This window comes from Ixodes scapularis, unplaced genomic scaffold, assembly GCF_016920785.2.
Source record: "Ixodes scapularis isolate PalLabHiFi unplaced genomic scaffold, ASM1692078v2 PGA_scaffold1__304_contigs__length_218370807, whole genome shotgun sequence".
Classification (NCBI taxonomy): Eukaryota; Metazoa; Arthropoda; class Arachnida; order Ixodida; family Ixodidae; genus Ixodes; species Ixodes scapularis.
Genome location: NW_024609846.1, coordinates 154,021,067 through 154,036,654, shown reverse-complemented (window position 1 = coordinate 154,036,654; position 15,588 = coordinate 154,021,067). Strand labels below are relative to the sequence as shown.

At 48.2% G+C, this 15,588-nt stretch overlaps 1 pseudogene; it reads right to left on the bottom strand.

Moving 5' to 3' along the window:
• Positions 1-1,502: 1,502 nt before the first annotated feature.
• LOC115333035 lies at positions 1,503-2,702 on the bottom strand (annotated as a pseudogene).
• Between the last annotated feature and the right edge of the window lie 12,886 nt (positions 2,703-15,588).

Sequence of the window (15,588 nt, the reverse complement as noted above, 5' to 3'; positions counted from 1 at the left end):
GGGATTGTTGGAAGAGAGACAGAGGATTTTACTAGAGATTTTTTTGGTGTTATTTAAAATTTTTGAATTTATATGGTCATGGCCAGTGGAAATGGACATTTTTAAGTCGTCGATAAGCATTTCAATGCCGCGTGCAGAGATAGCGATGGGCGCCATAAATGGGTAGTCGACTTCACCAACTGGAGGAATGTTGTCCGTGTTTTCAATGGTGAAGACTGATTTGAAGTGGTCGTTAGGAACCATCGGGTTATCAGCCTCTAGAATACGTGTGCCTCTGTCAGTCGTTAATCGTATGGCACAGGGGTTCTCGTTAGGTGATATGAGTCGCCAGAATTTTCTGGGATTATTTTTTAGTATTGAAGGTAGGTCATCATTAAAAAAGCGTTTTTTTATCTGTCGCAAGCGTGTGACATATTCTTTGTTAACACTAAAGTAGCGTGACCAAGCGCTGTCTGTTGCCAGTCGCTTAGCTGAGGAGTACAGTCTTTTCTTTTTATTCCGTAGGCTCTCGAGTTGGCGATTATACCAAGGCTGATTCTTATCGGACCTAATTTTGACGAGTGGGATAAAGGTATTAATTAAATCGTTTATTTTTGTTTTGTATAAGGACCAGTTATCGTCAATAGATCTAGCAGAGAAGGTTTCAGAAAAGGATTCATAGAAGGACCAGAGACCGGCGTTAATTTCGCTGTAGTTAGCCTTGTTGTACGCCCGAATTTGTTTTGTAATAGGACTACGGATATGGGAATGTAAGCAAAGAGAGATTTGTAACAAACAATGATCACTGAGGCCAGTTGAGCAGGAAAGGGAAGTGATTGTTTGAGGTGCGGATGTAAAGACAAGATCGAGAATGTTTAAGCCGCGCGTTGGTTGGTCGACCATTTGGGTGAGGTTAAAGCAGAGGGTTGTCTCAATAAATGCTCTGGTTTCACAAGTAGGAGAAGTTGGAACAGTCCAATCGATCGTTGGAAAGTTGAAGTCACCACACAAGTAAACATTGCATTTGGGGTGGCTACGTTGAACTTTTTCCAGACTGTCATGAAGTTTCTCAGTGAAAAGTGAGTCGCAATCGAGAGGCCTCTAACACACGCCCAATACTATTTCGCTGGTAGGCAAAGATGCGGAAATCCACAAGATTTCAAGTGATCTGTCAGTTTGAATGACACGCGACGACAAGTTTTTGTTTGTGGCTATCAGTACGCCACCACCTCGCCTAATATTTCTATCATTGCGAAAAATTTGATATTGTGTCTTGTCAGCCAACACCTTGTTATCTGAGATATCAGGCCGTAACCACGTTCCCGTCCACACCAAAATATCAGGGTTGCTGTCGTCAAGGAGGGCCACAAGTTCCTCACGGTGGCCAATGACACTTTGTATATTAGTGAATAACAATGAAAGGGGATTGTTTGCACAACGAGGCTGAATTACTAGGCGAGATTTGTTTATTGATAAGTTTTGCTTATAGTCAGCGTTACGCGGTCTTTTTTTTCTTTTTTTTTCTATCGATTAGTTCTTTTCACATCTCCTGAAGCGATGTCGCAAGCATAACATGAGTTCCCAATGATAAGCTTGTCAAAGCGAAGTTTAAAAGGCGTGTTCTGCGTTTTCGCAAACTGAATGAGCTTGCTACGGGCCTGGCGAACATCCGTGGAAAAATCCTCGCGAATCGCGAAAATTGTGTCGTTAAGTTTCGGTCCTCGTGCTAAAATACGTTCTTCATCTTTGAAATGGGCTAGCTTCATGATAATAGGGCGGTTCTTGTTCTCGGCATACTTTCCAAGTCTGTGCGCGCGTTCTACGTCATTTGGGTCGATGTTTATGCCCAGCTCCCCAGCACAGAACGCAACAACCATCCCCTCAGACTGAGCCCAGGTCTCCGACTGTGAATCTTGAAGTCCGAAAAACAGGAGGTTGTTCCTACGCAGTCGGTTGTTGGCGTCGTCACTCGATACCCTGAGTGCCTCTAGTTGCTGAGTAAGAGACTGGACAGCGCTGCTTGGAAGTTCAGCGCCCTGCACAGGGCTTTTAAGGGAAGGAATTTATCCCTCTAAAGCCGTAACTCTTAAGCTTAACTCTTGTACAAGCCCATCCGTGTGAGTTTGTTTTTTCTTTATGTCCCTTATTTCCGTTAATAACTGAGATTGCCCTTGTTCAATCCTTTGTACTGCCTGAAGTATTGAGGCCAGTTGCGGGCAATCATCCGGACCCGGGTTAGTCTCGATGTCCCCTGATAATAACAAAAGTAGATTTGATAGCGCGACATTGACACAAGTCTGAGCGCAAATGACAAGCCACTTTCACCAATTCAACAAGTCGCTGGGGCACGACACAATAAGTAGATAGGGGTTACTGCTTCTGTAACATTTTGAGTGATCGTTGTAACTCACCTGGAGCAAAATCGGTGGTAAGTGCATCGTTCTACGAGCGGTGTCGTGCCCCGGTGAAGCGGTGTCTGTCAGGCGCTTATATTCCATTGTAGAGAAAAGGGTGGGTGGTCTTGGTTGCCAGATGATGCTTGCGTTTTTCTTGCACGTGGGTAACAGCGGCGCCAAGTGGGAGGGTCCGGTGGTAGGAATCGCTGCTGGACCGAAATCGCGTCCGTGTTCGTCCGGTCTGTTGTAGACGTGGAAGCCAGCGTTGTCAGCGGCTGAGAAGGCAGCAAGCAGGTTCACCTGGAGCAAAATCGGTGGTAAGTGCATCGTTCTACGAGCGGTGTCGTGCCCACAAAAGCAAACAGCGTCCCAATAGAGCTTTTTCTAAATTTCTCAAGCACCGAGGTGCATGCTGCAAGCGTCGTTACACATGTTGCACGTGCTGCCGTCTGCAGTAGTAATTGTTCTAAAGCAAAAAGTCTAAAACGAATTTTGCCTTGCATGTGCGTTCGTCAAGGACTTATTGGCGACGTGCGCGACCGAAAGCGTCACTGTGGTCTGCCTTCCACGATTGGCCGAACGCTGACTATGACGTCAGAAAAGGATTTATCATCGACGGAAATAAGAGGAATGAAAGAACTTTAATTTTGACTGTGTTGGCAGTGTTCCTTTGAGAGCGCAATGATTTCAAGCTTCCACCATGCTATTTACAAACACCATCGAACTTGTTGTTTGCGAGGTAATGACGTCACAAGGGGGAACCGTAGGAGAGCGCCACTAAAACATCTCGCCGCTAATTATGATTATTTACCTCGAATCTTTTATAAGAGGAAGGCCAGCTAGCGCAGGCCGTAGAAATACACTTCCAGCGTTCTCCTCGCTGCGTTGGCAATTTAGAAAAAGGTCTGTTGGGACGCTGTCTGCTTTTGTGTGCTATAAATACCCGGCCGACTGAGTCAAGCCAATCCGCTTTCCAAAGACGTTTTGCCATGCCGACAGTTATCGCGTTCGTTTAGGCTTAGGAATGGCCAGAATCGAACGACTGTCTAAAAATGCGGCTAGGTAATTGCTCATGCTTTGCTGTTTAAGTGAGGTAAGGCAAAACGAAAGCCTCCTGCACTGTTCATTGCTGACTAACGCGCCCACTATTGCAGCTACTTTGACATCTTAGTTCCATAGCGAGCGGCGCTCACTCAACGGTGCACTGCCATGTTTTCCCGCATCCCTACCGAGCCAGTCACGTGATTTCAAAATCCCTCTCCTAGGTACTGCCCCCAACTTTAGTCGCGGTTAACGCTTCGAGCAAACGGGCCCAGGTCTGTTGATAGAGCGCTTCGCCAGTCTTGGAGAGGTCCGGTGTCGGTTCTTAGACCTGGCGGATATTTTCAGCTGCGACAAGTAACCTTGAAGGCGAGAAGTATTCTCGATTGGTGATTTCACCTAAATTATTTTTATGTACCCCATATCACAAATTATGAGCACTGTTAACAAGGGTACGGGAATGTCATGTGGTTCGGATAAGTGCATAATTTCTTGCTCCTGTGGAGCAATTTCCAAAGTCTCGAACTCACGCCCGCACTACAATAAATAGAAAAGAAACCCCAACAAAGCTATGTATAAACGGCGTCATTTCAAACTCCCTCGGAAAACGCTTTCAATGTTCCCACGACTGGGCCCAAACAAACGAAAGATTATCGCTGTGCGGAATTCCTAAGCGTCCATGGTGCTGTATTTGTATCGAAGCTACTAAGGACCCCCGTCGCCATGCCCTGAAGGAGCTGCCGTCTAGCTGGAAAGAGACATCAGCTCAGAAGGCAACAGTCTGCCGCCGCTCGAAGGATTCGGCCTAATCGTCTTTAGCCACTCCAGCTGGTCAAATCCTTCTCTCCAAAACAAATAAATTCTCGTTCGTCAACAACAGAAAAAATAAACTCTAAATTTTGAAGCGTTGACTTTCCTACGCTTTGGACCAAAACAAGTGGCAAGGATTCGTAGGATTGAAAGGCGTCCGTCACCAAAAAGACGTCACCATCTTTTAGAACCCCTGCTGCCTTGGTAGAAAGGTGCGGTCTCTCGCTGGGTAACGACTCCTGTTCCGAAGGTCGCCTCTTACTAAATCTTCTGGGCATTCTTTCTTCCATAGCGCCTAAAAAATTAGACAAAAGACTGCGTAACCACGACGGACGGCACCTTCTTTGTATCGCAGTTAGCCCCCAGCTCCCTGGCATTCAGAGACCGAATTATCTATTGCTGGACATTACGCTCTCCTTATCCTTCCCGCAGTTCTTGGTCATGTGTGAAGACTATTGTATCATTCTTCTAGAGAGACTCATTCGTGGTACTAATAGTGATGGCTTTCGTCTGCTTCGCCCATACTTTGCTGCTGCCGGCGTGAAAAAAAAAAGGTTTTTCGACGTGAACAGGAACTTGGTATAAAAAGCTTATAAACGGTCGTCACCTTTTGTAATCATATATACACGTAAAGATGCTACCAGTATGAATGTGATTATAACCAAAGGATGGCCGGCGCTATACTTCGTTTATAATCACCAATCTTCTTATCTGGTTATAATTATTGGTTATAATAAGCGATCGATGTCCTCTTTCCGGGTTCTTGTGGAGCCTAAACCGGGCTGTGACTAAAACCGGTGTGGCTATGAGGTGAGTTGTTTGTGAGCAGTCCGTGTACTGCACAGTTTCCTATGTCGAGCTATGTCTGCCTCTAACCAACAAGGTCGTTTTGGAACGCTTGTTATAAAAGCTTCTTTTACTGCAATCTCGCACTCACTTTTCGTGCAAGATGGCAACGGCCACCAAAACTCCGTTATTGTGGCCCGGGCTAAGTGCTATGTTTGAATTGAGGGAAACGAAGCCAGACAATTCGCTGTTTAAATGGTTGCTTAACCGAAATTTTGATTTCAGAAAACAACGCAGAAGCGCTAGGCGGGGCGCTACAAACCAGAAAGCATCACTTATAAAGCGGTATCTCCAACGGGTGGTCTTATTTGTGTGAAAGAAGAGAGCGCTTGAACAAGGCCAAAAAAGCCCGTGACGTCGCGATTCTCGTTTCCTCTTCTTCTCGCTTTGACTTCGCGAGGACGCGAAAAGGGAAGGAAGCAAGGCCGTTTCCCCTCCTCCTCAACTAATCTGCAGGAAACGCGACTTTGCGTTTCTCACTTAATCGCATTCTTGTATTACAAAAATATGGCCATCCGTTCGGGATATCGCTTTATGAGTGGTTATTTGGGGTTTGTGGCGCACCGTTGAACACGCCTGCTACATTATTTTGTGAAATCCAAATTTCGGTTCAGCATCCTTTTAAATGGCTGCTCTGTTTGCCGAAAATCAAGCCGCTGAGCACATACAGGATGTCGAACTTTAATTTGAAAAAGCACACTAAGATAAGTTATTCTTCAATGTCACTTACTTTTTTTCCGTTAAAATGTCAGCGTTAAGCTTTTTTAGCCAAAAGAACGCACCTTTCTTTCAAGATCGTTTTGTTAGTCGCAGTTTTTCAGCTACATCTATCTCACAATGCTCATTATGTAGGCTAGCGAAAAGTCTTCGAAAACGGCTTAGTTCAGTTCACGTGTATATTTCAAAAGGAGGGCAAATCAATCATGGCAATTATGTATAAACACGCCTAATTGATATTTGTTTAAGTTTGCCATTTATTTAGATAGTTTTTTCCATACTAATTAGCGATGCAGTCTATTTAGTTAATATTTCGTTGTTCCACACCCCTGATAATTAAAAATTAACAGGGGTGCTTTGCATTAGTCCTAATCATTTTTCTTTTCGGTCAGTCCCTCCCTTTGCAGAAGCTATCATAGTAGGCGGTAATTTCAAAGAAACGAAAGACCGAGATTACAACCCACTTTCCCGACACGCCCTTGCTGAAGCAGAGGAAGATCGACCATACGCATCAAGCTCCCGTTTCTCAAGAAGTGTTCGAACATCTTGTGGAGACGTTTGTGGTTGAGACTCTAAAGTCATATACTAACAGCTGTCGTATACTAACAGTGAAACACAAAGTAACGACAAACTAACGTAAAAGTAACGTCTGTTAGTCATGGCAAGTAACGACACCGGTATTTTGTTACATTTCCAAAATGGTAACGGAGCTTTTTAACGCGTTAGCCTTTTTCCAAGCTAACGAGTTACTTATTTTTGGTAACGGGCACAACACTGTCCATATGTGATTGGTTGATCGCAAGAATCAACCGTCCCTGCTAGGACTAGTCGCTCGTGATTGTATCCTTTGCTGCAGCACCGCTTGAGAAAAGAGGGTGAGGCAAATTTACTCATATTCATACAGAAACTACACAAAGTTTACGGTCGTGATAATATTTCGACGTTTCACGGGCAAATTGTGAGCATTCGAGCAGAGCCAAGCGTACAAGAGCTGGGTTTGTGTTCTGGAGGGGCCTGGCGAGCGGTGGCCATTGGTCGAACGACGTTTCATCGACAGATTGTTTTGTAGACTGCGACGTTTCATCCACAGTTTTTTTTTTATCAAAAGGTTCCCACGATTGTTTTATTGACACAGGTTGCGACGTAACGTCGAAAGCGTCTGTCCGCGCATATCGCCTCTGCCACCGGCATTCGGATGGACCAAACTTGACGAACCCTTGGCGGTTCCGATGAGGGCTCGTGCAAGTCCAGGCTTGAGATTAAAGTTTTCCCGAGCGAAGGGAGGGGTTTATGTCTGAGTTCCTGAGTGAGTTCGTATCAGTTCCGATTTTTTTCCAGCAAACCAAATGAAGCCAGTAATTCAATCCACTTCACTAATCTAAAAACAATACGTTGTCAATGAAACGTCGCATGTGCATGTGTTCACGAAACAAGTTTCCACGAAACATTTCAGTGTCGACGAAATCTATGTCCATGAAATATGTCAATAAAACGCGTTTCCATGCGAGTTTGTTCAAGAAACGTGTTCCGCCGAAACGATATAGACCCCTGCACAGCACGCGCGTTTGTCTAGTGAGAGTATTTTGGGGCAGCGTGCTCGCGCGTGTAGTTTCCGCCTCGCTCATACTTATGGTGAAACAGTGCATGCCTGCCGTCTATGCGCAGTATCAACCACCTTCCACATGATAACAGGCTTTTGAACATATTGGTATGGTTTATACGTTACACTGCTATTCAGCTCTGATTAGAAAAAAAACCTACGCAACTGGTCACGTGACTAAAGTCAACACAGAATGTTCAGATGCGGCTGTTCGAATGGCTAAACGGTGTCGTATGTCGAGAACGATATACCGATCTCAACCGTCATGACTTTAGTTCACAGGACGCAGACGGCAGTCACCGAGTCGTCTCGTGCCGTCTCGTGCTGTGCACGTGCGAAGCTCCAGCGAGGCTGTTGCACGTGCAAAAATATTAGCGTTCCCATGATGCATTGAAACAGTGGTGGCCTAGCGAAACTGACTGGGGAGATCGGTGGACTGTAACGGTGTAAAATCACGTGTCGAAAGCTCGCTGTCAGCGCGCGCTTTGTGGCAATCTCTGGACCGAAAAGATTTCCAGCCGTCAGAAAGTGGATTTTCTATCAGCAACCCAGAGTTAGAAAGCTTCAGCTTGTTCTATTGAAAGTAATCAGGAGGCACAGATCACAACACGCCTGAATGGAATAAAGTTCTATAAAAATGCAAACAATAAAGCTTAAGCAGAGTGTGTACAAGATTTAGCTTTCGATGAGCTAAATAGTGTAAAATGCATCGTATTTCCAGTCTGCATCAGAGCGCGCGATATGCGTGCGTACGCGATATTTGACATAAAGTCACGATCCGCCCCTCGCATAAGTTTTTATATTTTTTTGCACACCACGAGTTGGTCCGCGCATATCACCAAATCGATAGGCTGCAGTCATTTCAACTGTACCTGCACTCAGTGCTAAAAGTAACTTTTATTATTATTGTAGTAATCTTTTAACATTGCCGTCACTCATATTATGTTGTGAGCATAGAACTTTTGTGACAGTTCTACATCGCATTTACAAAACTGAATATGTACTACAGCTGCGGCTAATGTTTTTCTGTTTTCAAGTGTCACGGTCACAATAAAAATCGCAGTGTCCTCAACTAACACACCTGACAAAAAAAACAGGTTTTTTCTGTTTTTTGTTCCTAATGTATTTAATTCATCAAGTTAGAATTTCGAAAACCAACATCTTTTACGTCATCGTGTTTTTGTGGAGCTCTATAAAGCGCCATGCACCTGCAAGAGAAAAAGGCCGAGCAGTCATACGAACCTGACCACGTTGAAATATATGTAAATGTCCTCCGAGTTCCGTGGGGTGATAAATGTGCATCACCAATGTCAATATCCCCGACACGCCGGATTTATTGTCGTGCATGTGCCTTGCCATTTGTTCAGGACGTTTTTTGCGTTTTGTTCTGACCATATTTGCTGAAGACGCGTGATCATAGCGTAAGCAACTGCTCCTTTTTCACGAGAACTTGTGCAGATGAGCCGACACCCACAGAAAGCTCGCACATCAAGAAACAAGTAAACGGCCAGGGATGCCAATTCCAGGAAAAAGAAAAATAGCACGTTGTATCGAAGCGGCACCACACACAATTTATTGCGTTTATGTACAGGTCTGGAAGGCGATCTTATCGCCATTTGTTGGTTCAGTCCCACTAATAGAGGGTCGGGTTCCACTTCAAAGGGATACTGAACCGAAATGTGAATGTCGCAAAGTAAGTTCCCAGAAGCGTTGAATGGGACCCTGTAAACTCCATAACAATACTCATACATTGATATCTCAAACGCATGGCCGTACTTTTGGAAAAGAAGGGGGCGATCAAGCGATCTCTATGACGTGATTGTCCTCCTGGAAATTTTGGGAAAGAGGGGAAGTGATCTCGCTTCTCTCCTCCTCGTTCCGGTTCACCAGCTCGACGGGACGTAGTGAAGAGGAGAAGCAGTGAGGATCGTGACGTGACTTGGGTCTCGTCGGCCTCGTGGGCCGTGTTCAATCGCCCACTTCTTTTCCAAAAATACGGCGATGCATTACAGACACCGCGGAATGAGTGATGTTTCTGGGTTTTGCAGCACCCCGCCTATCCGTCCAGCCTTGTTTTGTGAGCTCGACATTTTTGTTCAGTATATTTTTAAGGAGCCTGGCTACCCAATTTCTATCCTGCATGAAGTCGTAGAAACAATGATGGCAACTAACGGGAGACGAGAAAGAAGAGTTGACGAAAATTTCTGGCCAGCTGTTACACCCTACATCCACAGAATACCTCAAAACTTGAAAAGAGTACCGAAAACGTTTGGCATAAAAGTAGAACTGTCTGCGCCGGACAAGCTTAAAAGGCTTTACCCTCAAATTAACTCCCAAAAGGAATCAGCTGACCAAGGCAAGGTACAATAAACTAACAAATATCTCTGCTGCAGCGTTGGAGTTATTTTGAGATACCATTTAACTGTGGGAGAGTCTTCGTGGGCCAAACTGGCAGGTGTGTTAACATACTCAGAGAGCATGCCCATTTACTCAACTCGACACCGGCTGGAAACCTAGCTATACACATCAGAGACTGCAAATGCTCCCCAGTGTTTAGCCAAACTAACTTCCTCAAGCGGTATCATAACCGGATCGGCAGATACATTTCTGAGGCTCACAAAATCAAAGCTATATTGGATACGTGCATTAGTGCACCGCCTATAGGGCTGCCTGACAAAGAAGTGAACTACTTCAACTTCTTTTCATGAATAATGTTTTTAATTTTATTTTAAAGGGGTAGGGAAACGAAATTCTAGCGCTCATTTTCTAGCTTGAATGTGTTGCATGTTGCTCCCTGACCTCAAAAACACCAGTCTTCCATTGAAAGGCAGAAGAAAACTAATTTAAAGCTAAATAAACGATCTTTCAATGTGCACCTGGTGGATACATGCGGAGCCCATTTGCGAGGTAATCTAGCACCGTTGGGGAACTTTCTACGCTGTCGTGACGTGGCAGCTTCCTTCGGAGCAGGGCCGCCTTATGGAATTTTAATATTTTCCTTCTTAGCTCAACTCACAAATCGCGCCTTGTACCAAACAGTCCAAGAAGACGGAAAGGGAGGACTCCCCTCTTTCTCGGACCCTCGTTCGTGCAACCGGAAACAGTCATTCTCCCCCTAGAAGATTAGCCCGTCGCTTAAAACTCGAACAAAAGTTGCTTTCCCCACCCCGTTCAGCCCTAAGCTGACAGTATTCTGGAAGCTACGTGCTCCTTGGGCCAGCCATACGCTCGTACCCCCAGGGGTACTTCGAACGGCTCGGTTGTAACGCGCTGACGCTATTGATACCACTACAACGCTGACAACGCCATCAAGGGCAAAGCTCATAACCACGACAGCCTTGCTATGCCACGAATGCGAGGAATCTCTTCTTTCTGTTTCTGTTTGCGTCGGATATCCCTATGACACATCGCGCTCTTCGTTCGCTTCTCTTCGAGCGCTTGCTCGAGTGCACCGTTTGGAACGAAAAATATAGCCAGTCGTTCAAAATACAAACGTGGGATTATCATTTACTGTTATTATCCGTCATGCCTGACTCATTTTCGAACGAAACTTGAATATTTCATTTTTTGTTTCCGTACCCCTTTAAAAGTTTCATTAAACATTCGTTTTCGATTTAATTTATGTGATTTCCGAAAAAAGCTTTCACGTCTTCTTTGGAATCATTCTTGACTACTCCTGTTTTTTTTAATAAGCACATCCCTCACTCCTCCCTCGTCTTTTAATACTACTATATTACTTTTTCTCATGTCCTCGGAAGATGTAACGAGTAACGTAACTAGGTTACCCGTTACTTGAAATTAGTAACCTGAGTACGTTAGCCGTCATTGTTTTGAAAACTTAACGAGTATGTTACTACGTCACTGAAAAAAATGACACGCGTTTCCGGTAACGCCGTTACTTGTAACGCGTTACCGCCAACACTGTTCATGTGACCCCTGAAGGTCTTGTGGTTGCGGAGGCACACGCGCATTGCCGCGCGCTGCGCCACGTGTTGGTCAATTTCAAACTCTCTCCAAGCTGCGTGTCCCGTAGCCTGACGAGCGGAGGGCATACGAGGGGCATGAGATAATCAGGCCCTGGTGCATTTGCAGCAGCATCTCTTGCGATGTGCCCCACGTCGTCCCTCCGAGCGAGCGCATGACGTTGGTCTTGGCTCGCATAACCTCGATTACGCCCCTCACCGTCGGCCACTGAGGCGCTCGTCCAGCTGCCCACCTAGGTAGGTGGCTCTTCCGTCGCAGGGCACTGCGTTGCCCATGAGTTTAAGGGTGCCTCGAAAAGCGCCTGCGTCTTGCCTGGCGAGACGGCCAGTCCCAGCTGGCAGAGTCCATGGAGAACGTTGTCCAGGGCCTGCTGCAGCTTCCGAACCATCGGCCTCTGGCGGCACCACCTGGCCATCTCCCACAGTGCCACGTCGTGCACGTAGACAGCCATGTCGATGGGAAAGGCCGGGACGGACCGCACCATTGGGGACGCTGGAAGCAAGAACATGGCGACGAAGAAGAGCAGGGGACTTAAAACAGTGTCCGGCGGCACCCGCCGCCAGTGGCGTACCAACATCTTGATTGGGGCGGCAAATCAGACCCCCCCCCCCCCCCCCTTCCTTTCCGGGCCGCGGGGCGGTTCCCTTGGCATCCCTTCGGCGCCGCCGGCTAGTGTTTGGTCTGCCCAGTGGCTGTTGTTTCAGGGAGAGCGAAACACATGCCTTGCCCCTTCCCCCCTCTTTCTCTGAGAACGGGGGGGGGGGGGGGGGGGAGGGGCAAGCACCCCCTTGGCCCCCCCGGTCGGCACGCCCATGCTCCCGAGCTACGCTCCCCGGTTTGCTCATGACCCTCGGCACCCATACCTGCATCGTCTGACTGGCCAGGAACTCGCACGCGCATGCCAGAGGACGGCAATGGGCCCCAAGCCTACGCAGGACAGAGATGATGGAGAAACGGGGCAGCGTGTTGAAAGCCTTAGTGATGTCCAGGAACACACTCGCGACAGAGTGCTTCTGCGCTTGAGCCTCCTCTAGCCAGCTCACCAGTTCTCTATGGCGTCCGCTGTTCAACTCTGCCTGCGGAAGCCGCAGATGCAGTCAGGCCGGGAGCCGGCTTTCTCGAGGTGGTAGTTAAAACGGCGCCGGAGCATCCACTCCATTGCCTTTCCGAGGCGCGACGTGGGAAATTAGGGCCTGTACGAGCCTGTCCTCCTGGCTTGCTTGAATCCTTGCCCAGGTTGAGCAGGTGGATGGTGATCGATGTGTGCCAATCAATGGGGACGTCAGTAGTGCTCCAGACAGTGTTTATCAGGTCTAACAGCCACAGGAGCACGAACTCGTCCAAAGTCCGCCGTGCATGTGCAATTATCCCCTCCATCCCCGGTAAGGAGCGGCGGCAGGGGTGTGCCGCGATGGCGTAGCGCAGCTCTTATGGCGGGTTCACACTGGAAGCGGATCCGCAAACGCGAAGCGGATCCGCGCGTTCTCCACCGCAAAGCGGCTAGGATCGAGCGGTTGGAGCGCGTTTCTGCCACCCGCTTCGGGACTGATTTCTCTCAACCGCTTTCAGGAACCGCGAAGCAGCAACCAATCGCAACGCGATGCTGACGCGACGTCAGTGACTTTCGAAACAAGATGGCAACTGTCGCTGGTGAGGCGTCCAAGGCGCTGTAGTCCTAGCGTTACAGCAGAGAAATCGACGGAGAAACGTGATGTTCACTTCCGTCACTTGAATCCGCCGCGAAAAGAATTGACTCGTAATCTTAATGGGCTTTGCACCGGTGATTCGGTTCGGGTAAGAGTTTGATTATTCCGGGTGCCACAGCCCAAAGTTCGAAGCTTTGTTAGTCCCTGCCCATAGAACGTCGGAAACCGCCTCTGATCGACCGAAATGTCAGCTTTTGTAGCCACTAAGATAGTCGCGTTAACTATTGAAAGCTTTCGACACCGTGCATGACTACCACGAAGGCTGTGAAAACGTCGTGAGCCTGAAGGCATAGCCAACGCACAACCGCGGAGCAGGGAGGGTACCTGCGCTAGCTCGACCTGTAACGTTTACAATTAACAAGAGAAATGAAGGGAACATACACTCAAGAAATAAAGTGTACGTACCAGACGATGCAGTGGTAATCCATATGGCGTTTATTAGAGCTTAATGTCAAACAAACAGTACACGCCATCGACGTGCGAGTGACGAGAGGAGAGTCCAACGAAGCCACGACCGGCTAGCACCGAACACATTCCCCCGCAACACTGACCACCCCACCGCTTACAACTACAAAAATAATAAGAGCGAATGAGGGGTGAAAACTGGCCCTCTATCCCAAAAACAAAGTCAGCTATTCATGCGGGAAAGGTCCACTTCGAAGAAAGGTCGGCGCATCCTGTTCTGAGTCAGCAAGGCGCGCCGAGCTAGGTTTTGCTTTTTTGCGAAGTCGAGCGATGCGCAGGCCAGTTTTGCGGGTCCATCCCTCTTTTTTCGCTGCCTGAACTCTTGATGCGTGCAAACTTCCCGAAGAAAAGTCTTCGGAGTGCCAAAATAGCAAAGTTTTGGCTTTGGATTGGGGATTAAAGTGGATTTTGGATTGTAAAGCAGGGTTGCCAAACGTAAGTCTCAAAAGATCACGCGTGATCGCTGAGAAACCGCCAACCGCCTCTGGATGTGTCTGAACGGGGTCGCTCGCGAACCGCATCCGCAACCGCTTCGCGAACGCGGATCCGCTTCCAGTGTGAATGCGCCATTACAGCGTGGAGGCTGTATCCGCGTTCTGCATTGGTGGGGCACTGGGTAGCTCGGGGCTGCCCCAGCCCGAGGGTTCGGGGCCCGGAGCGGGGCATCTGGGATTGACGTGAGTGAACGTGTCTGCCAGCAGCTCGACTACATGGAGAATGTGACTATGAGTGCAGCCGCCACTGACTCCATGGAGAGTTGCGCGGCACCGGCCTCCGCGCCAGCGCGTCCGCGATTTCTAAACCCGCATGCACCCCCCTCACCTGCCGAGGGTCTCGTTTTCTGTTGCAGTTGTACTTGGCGTTCAGTCTTTGCAAGTCCAGTGCGTACTCCGGCTTCTGGGTGCGCCAATAGCGACGTTGGGCGCTACTCCTTTGCGCTCTCAGCTAGAGCCAGCATAGATCGTGACTGAGGTGGCGAGATGCCACTTGCACTTTTCGTGCCGCCGCTCAGAGAGCCAAGAAAAGAATGTCGGCGGCGAGAGGCTGCACTGAACACAGCGAAAAGACTCCGAGAGCACTGTAGACGTCCCACTGTATAACCCAACAGCGTTTCGGCGGGGCCTTGACCGGCTTCAATATGTTTATCGGATGTGGTCAGTGCCCCACCTGTCGGGCTGCGGTGTTGCGTCAGCCGCAGTGCTCGGGCCATAAGGGTGGAGTCAATGGCGCTGGGCTGCGCCCCTGCATGAACGTGCGTGGGCTGTTCGCTGGAGATATTCCGGAAGTTCTGTTCGTTCAAGGGGTCCTGCAGTATCCTGCCCCTTGTTGTTGTCTTCTTCCCCCAGGTCTCCTGGTGCGCGTTGAAATCGCTGCAGACTTGCGCTTCGCCTCTCGCTCTCGGTCGGATCGTGACCAGAGCCCGCGGTACCCAGGGCACGACGCACGCAATGTAGCGAGACACCACACGCACATTTTGCCCGCTAATGATCAGGGTTGCCGCCGTATAATCCGCTAACTCCGTTGAGAGGTCATACAGGTTGAGGCTGTTCTGCGTAATCTCCTGCCGCACGAGAGCAACGGCGCGATGCGCTGCACCCCGCGCGTCAGGGTGGGCTGCTGTACGTTACGTAGTCCTTGAAACACAGCTCAGCATCCGCCATGTTGGGCTGCTGCAGCGCAACGGCCACGCAGCGGTGCACCTGCCGATGGTCCTGAAAGTCCAGGAGCCGATTCTGAAGTCCGTTGCAGTTCCACTGCAGGGGTCACAGTTTGACACGCAGGAAGCGCTGTGCTTATGGCCTAGGGTGTGCGGCCATCGGCGGCGACTTTGGGAAAGTCAGCGTCAAGCTTGGGAAGAAACTAATGGTGCAAAACTATCGATAATACTATTGATGGTGTCGATAGTCGCCAGAAATATGACTATCGATAATAAAAAAACTATTGATAGTACTATCGATAGTCGACTATCAAAAAAACTATCGATAATCGACTATCGATAGTACTATCGATATTCGACTATCGTAAACTTATCGATGGTACTGTC